Genomic DNA, 6,197 nt, shown 5'->3' with positions numbered 1-6,197 from the left:
ACCCAGCCTAAGCTGATGGGAGCCCCTTTGGGTCTGGTTATGACTGTACAAGCATTTAAATGCTGTGCTAGGCTGGGACCCAACATGCTGTGGCCTTGCCTTCCCAGCATGAGGTGCTTCTTGGTATCACAGCCATGGCTTTTTCCTTTGGGGCACATTTTGTCCATGGGTCTCCCACCAGTATCTGACCATGGTTTTCAACATGGGTTCTCTCCTAAGTGACTTTCTCTCAATCTTTTTATAGCTCTCTCACTGAAGTGGAATTTATTCTTTCTTTTTTTAATATAGCAGGAGGTGTAAATCCAGATAAATATAACTCCTGAGGGGGGATCAACCTGTCCATGCCGTGGCTCAGCAGTGCCTGTGTTGCTGCTGGTGTATATAAAGCAACCAGCAGCCTTTTTAAACTTCTGAAATTGAAGTAATTTTTATTTTTTTACTTATAGAAAATTAAATGGTTCTCATTTAAAAGAGCTGGCTCCTGGTGGTAGGTAGAAACCTACAATCTTACTCTTACCACACACTTTTATATTTAAAGCCTCTATTTTTAACCCAATGGTGGGATTCAGGGTTAATGCTTGTTAGATCTGTGTCTAGACAGTTGTGAAAAACAGGAAATGAATTACATTATAGTAGGAAAGGAGAATTTAACCTTTTCTCTCCTCGCTAACACATGTGACTGGGGAAAATATGTTACAGCAGAGTATTTTGGAAAGTTTAAGGAAGTAGAAAAATGAGAAGGAAAAAAAAAAGCTGTGTTTCCACAAGGCCTCATGGGGATTATTTCACAGAAAATAATGCGCCAGACTCTGCCCTCATCTACACTTGGGCAGTAATTTGTTTCCTCTGGTCCCTGTGGAAAAATTGCATTTTATTATTCCCTTCTTATGCTAAGCATTCAGAAGGAGGAAAAGCCAAGTGAGCCAGTTTCACACACATGCATGAGCATGTGAGGCAGCTGCCAGAGAGCAGCCACCACACACCACCCGTCCTGGGCACAGGGAGCCAGGCTGAGAGCTTTATAACACCTCTGGTCATAACAGCACCTTGCACCCATTCTCCTCAGGCTGCCTAAGGCCTCAAGGCTCTTTAAAAATATTTACAAAGTTATTTATACTTTATTTGAACTATGGACTGCAAAAATGCAAAATTCCCTTGCTTGGCCCTTGAGGAAAGTAAGAGCCTGAAGGCTCATTGGCCCCAGGCACCAGCATAGTGATACTGCTCTGGCCGCTGACCTCCAGGGTAAGACCCCAGCTTTAAAGGGCTGTTGCAATGAACCCAGAGTGTGAATTAAGCCTGAACCGGTGTGGACAGCTGGCCTGCTCATAAAGAGCTGGAAAGCAGAGGTCTGGGTGCTCTTTACCCACTTATCCTCCATTCCCTGCAAAATGGCTGTTGTTTGGACTGCAAGCATCTTCCATACTGCTTCTGAGCTCTTTCCTCAGCCCCCAGTGTGCCCCCAGTAGTGTATTTTCAAGGCATTCTCAATAGTCCCCAGGCCCCAGGAGGTGGCAGAGGCACCAGGCAAGTGCCTGCTCCACTGCAAAATCACTGTCCTCCCCCGGATCCTGCATCTCCCTCTGTCTGTGCCCACTTTTCCCCAGGGATGCTGCAGGCCCTCGCACCCAATCCCACTCCCATCTGCCACAGACAGCGCTTGCCCAGTCGGCTGCCACCACAGGGGCAGCCATGATAGCACATTTCTTGTGCCCGACTTGCCTCCCTTGTCTGCAACTCTTTGCTGGAGCCAAATGTTTACGCTCACCACACACGCTGTCAACTGGCCAGAAACATTAATATCCCCATGGCAGAGCAACAAAGCCTTCCCAAGGATCCTTCGCGCCGCTCAGCCTGGGCTTTCCCACCCCTGCCCTCCTGGGACCCCCACTGGCTTCAGAGGCTGCTGGGAGCATGGAGAAAAGGGATTAGGTCCTCCTGAGGACTGTTTATTTGCTTAGTTTTATCATGATTTCTTTTAATTTTGAAGGCGCATGAATATGAAGTGTACAAATCACTGGGATAACACTGCAGCTAATTTTATGGCGTCTTTAGCACCATCCAAAATGAAAAAAAAACCCAACCAAGAAAGAGCCCTCCCCACAATTGTGCAATCTAAATAAAGCTTTTTAAGCAATACAATATTTGCTTGTATAGTTGTCAATGTTTCCACTGCCAGTTTGTCTTCCTAACAGGAACCAAGCTTTGGCACAGCTTATATCAGAGAAAAATAACATCTCTAAGTGTTTCCAGAGGTATATGCGATGAGGGGGAATTTTGGGAGTTAAAATCACTAGAAGTGTGGTAAAATGTTGGACTAAGAGCCCCAGAAATGAAAGAGCCTTGATTTCTCCAGATTTACTTGCCTGTGCTTGTGCCAGGGTGGGAGGGAGCATAGCAGGACCTCTCACAGCATTTGCACCTGAGCAGGTGCCAGCAGCCAAGGTGTGGGTCCTCCTCAGGAAGAGCCAACTAATAACAGGATATAATTTAATGTTCCCATTGCTAACGCCAAAGTGAGCTTAGCAAGCATGGGAACTGATACCCACTGCAAAACGTGCTGCTGTGGAAGGAGCCGTCTATATCCATACACATGGAGAGGCCCACGGACACACGCGTGCCGAGAAACAGACACCCCATAAAAGCTGCCTTTCAGAAGTCTTGCTCTGGAGTGTAAGGAAGGTCGATAACTTTCTTGTCAGCAGCAGGTCTGCTTGAAGGAGAGGCTTTAGGACATGGCTCATCTGGTGGTAGGGAGGGAATGTTTCTGCATTAATCACTAATCTCTTTTCTGTTTTTTCATTAATATCTTCTGCCTGATGCCAGTAGAACCTGCTTGACAGTCTAACACAGCCAGGAATGGTATTTGATTTACAGAAGATGTGGAAAGCAGACTGGAATAGGATTCAGATATTCCAAGGATCCTCATCTTGGTCTCTCTCCATGACCACACATATCACCCACACATATCACTGGAAACTGATGGAGGAACCCCAAAGCTCCTCTTGCTGGCCAGGATGGGTTCCTGTAGTACCTTCTCAGGTGTCTCAGGGAGCCACTTTTACCTCCATCCCATCTTCAGGTTACTAGATGAACTGCATCAGCTGAAATCTTGCATCCCACTTAATATTTAATCACCCTTTGCCCTCATTTTCTTAAGGAGTCAGTGAAACCCTAGCCAGGCTGTGTGCCCCAGCACAGCGGTATTTTGTTACAGAAAGCTCAAAACAAAGCTTCCAATTGCTAATCCAGCCACACCAATGGCTGTGCCACTGGAGCTCAATAGATCATTCTCCCAATGGCATTAAGCAGCAGTTACAGTGTTATTTGGGAGCAGGTTCTCCTTCTCTATGTGGGCTGTGCAGAGGACCTTACAGTGAGATACAGAGATGCCAGCTAAGAGAAGACCAGGTGTCGGTGAAGATGGTAAGGCCCTTTTTGGACCCCACATGTGTGCTTTTGTCACTTGTTGGGCCTCAGATGTCCTCAGTGCTGGGCAATCTCCACGTGTGGTTTTTTGCCATGGACTCCACCTGCTAAACCAGGGCCTTTGCTTATTAAATGACCACAAATAATCCCCATTTCTGAGGATTTCTGTAAGCCCAGCAAGCATCCCTGCTGGGTTGGATGGGGCTCTTAGCAACCTGGTCTAGTGGATGGTGTCCCTGCCCATGGCAGAGGAGCTAGAACATACATGATCCTTATTTAAGGTCCATTCCAACCCAAGCCATTCTGTAATTCCATGATCCTATGATCCTGAGTGGGGTGGCAATGTCCTGCCACCTCCACCATCTGCATTGCCCCTGCAGAGAGCCAGCGGTGGGGATACCATGGTCCCTGGCAAGAGCTGGGGACCTGTACCCATGCAGCCACGGCTGGGCTGAGCCATTCCTCAGCTGTGCCTTTCCACAGCAGTTCGAACAGCAAGGCCAGAGAGAACACTGGCAGAAAGGTTCCCTTCAGGCTCTGCATCCTGGGGAGGGCAACTGCTTTGCCCCTGCTCACACAGCCCTTGGCCTCAGCTTGGAGGAAACTGGGGCTTTGCCTCTGCACAGATCCGACCTCCGTGCACAGTGTGAGCATAGAGAGGCAGGTGAGCAGAGGCTGCTGGGACTGTGCTGGGAACAAAGCCCCTAAACTGGCCTTTCAGATATCAAAAATACCCAACCTGGTTTTTTATTTCATAATTATCAAATAAATGAGAATGACAATTAAGTTAACAACCCACCTAGCAAAGCATCTCTGACAAATGTCACAGAATCACAGAATATGCTGAGTTGGAAGGGACCCACAAGGATCATCAAGTCCAACTCAGTCCTGCACAAATATGGCAGGTAGGGCACTGCAAATCCCCTCTGAGTCCCTTCAAAGCAGGGGGAGCACCTTGCCAGTGACCCCAGCCAGGAGCAAGGCTGGATGCCACAGCACCGGCTAGTTTGCATCTCAGGGCTCAGCTGTTTGAGCTCCTCTTACTTTGTAGCAACTCTTTGGAGGATGCATTTGAAAACAACTCCTGGCCAGACACATACCTTAGCACATTAAAAGGTATTTTTAGTATCTCTGGCAAAGCAGATCAAACTCTGCTTTTGCTGTACTTAGACAACTCCATGGACTTTGCTGGCAGCCCTGCATATTCATACCGAGGTAGCAGCTGGTAGAGGTTATACTTGACTAAATAGTTGCATTTACTTCATGCAAGACAAAAACACAAGTGCAGATAAACACTGGTGGGATTCTTGAGTTACAGTGGGCTGTATTTTCTTCCTAGGAGAGTGACTCTGCCTGATAACTGTTTGAATTGCCAAAGAAAGAACATCACGTAGCAAGAAAAAATTACTCTGAATGTTGCCTCCTCGATTTGTGATGACTTTGTTTTTGTACTGGTATAAATATAACTGTGACCATTTCATACAGCAAAGTGCTCTGTGATGAGTACAGTATAAATAGTCAAACTGATTACACTCGCTATAAACAAGGACTGGCAACTCTTGCTTCACTCCAGCAGTTAGAAACGGTGGAGGCGGCAGGAGCTTTACAGCTAAAGGGTTAAAAGCCACAGCAGAACATTTTCTCGGGATGGCTCCAAGCTGGTGCTCTGCCATTTCAGCAGCCAAGCTGAGACGGGGGGAAGCACGCCACCACAATTGCATACTAAAAAGAAGGGAAGGCTGAGATAACTACCATCTTCTTACTGTGTAGGCTGTTTGAGAAAAAAAAAACATATAATGATTCCTGCCTTATTGCAGTGTTTGGGTTCCAGATATAGCCTTGCATGGGAAGGCCAGTATGACGCTGAACCAGGCCAAATGAGCATTTCCTGCTTTTAAGTAATATAATGTCAGGAATCCAGCTCATTGGAAACACCCTGCTCATCTCCCTCTGTGCCAGCCAGACATTTGTCACGAGTTTCAGGTGAATAATGCTGCTTCACTTGGACTTTGTCAGTGACAGTTCACAGCTCAGGCCCTTAATGCTTGTTTTTATTACTATAAAATGAAGCTTGGTACACCTCATGCCAAGGAAGTGGCTTAACTTGCTCAGAAACTCAGGGACTTGCCAGAGGCCTTAGATAACTAAGTAAGATTTGTTTTAACTGCCCTCAGTATCCAAGGTATTTCCTACTGTAAGTATAAGGAAACACTGAGGATACTTAAGCAACCATATTTGTTTATCTTAGGTCAAACTGAAGAGATTTTCCAGAACCCCTACTGCAGCTGCACTTAACTTATTGAAAGACTGCATATGTACAGAGTGCTTTACTTCTGACTCCGGGATCACAAATGAAAACCTTCCCAGAGACCGGAGCTCCATAGGGAAGTGGGCACAAACCTGGGCAGAAGTTTCCAGACAGTCCCTCTTTGGGTACACTTCATTAACCTTGGCCTCAACTGGGTCAACTCCTGCATGAGGAAGAGAGAGAAGGGAGAAGAAAATCCTGCCAGAAGGGAGAAGAAAATCACCAGCATTCCCTCCCTCAAATCTCTGAGTAGGTAATTACCTGAATGTGTGTTTTACGGCCAGACAGGTTTCGCCTTCAGAGGAGGTGAGATTCTCCAAGCCTGTGAATCCAAGGTGTCATATGAGGGCAGCCCCACCAGACCTGGAGCCATCTGCTCCGCCAGGTGATGCGTGAACTGATGCTCTGCAGGTCCTCCCCTCCAGCAGCGTGGCTCGCGCCAGGCACAGGGCACAGCCAC

The sequence above is a fragment of the Pipra filicauda genome, unplaced genomic scaffold, assembly GCF_003945595.2.
Source record: "Pipra filicauda isolate LSUMZ 115617 unplaced genomic scaffold, ASM394559v2 scaffold25_size4600443_pilon, whole genome shotgun sequence".
NCBI lineage: Eukaryota > Metazoa > Chordata > Aves > Passeriformes > Pipridae > Pipra > Pipra filicauda.
Note: the sequence above shows the minus strand (reverse complement) of the source record.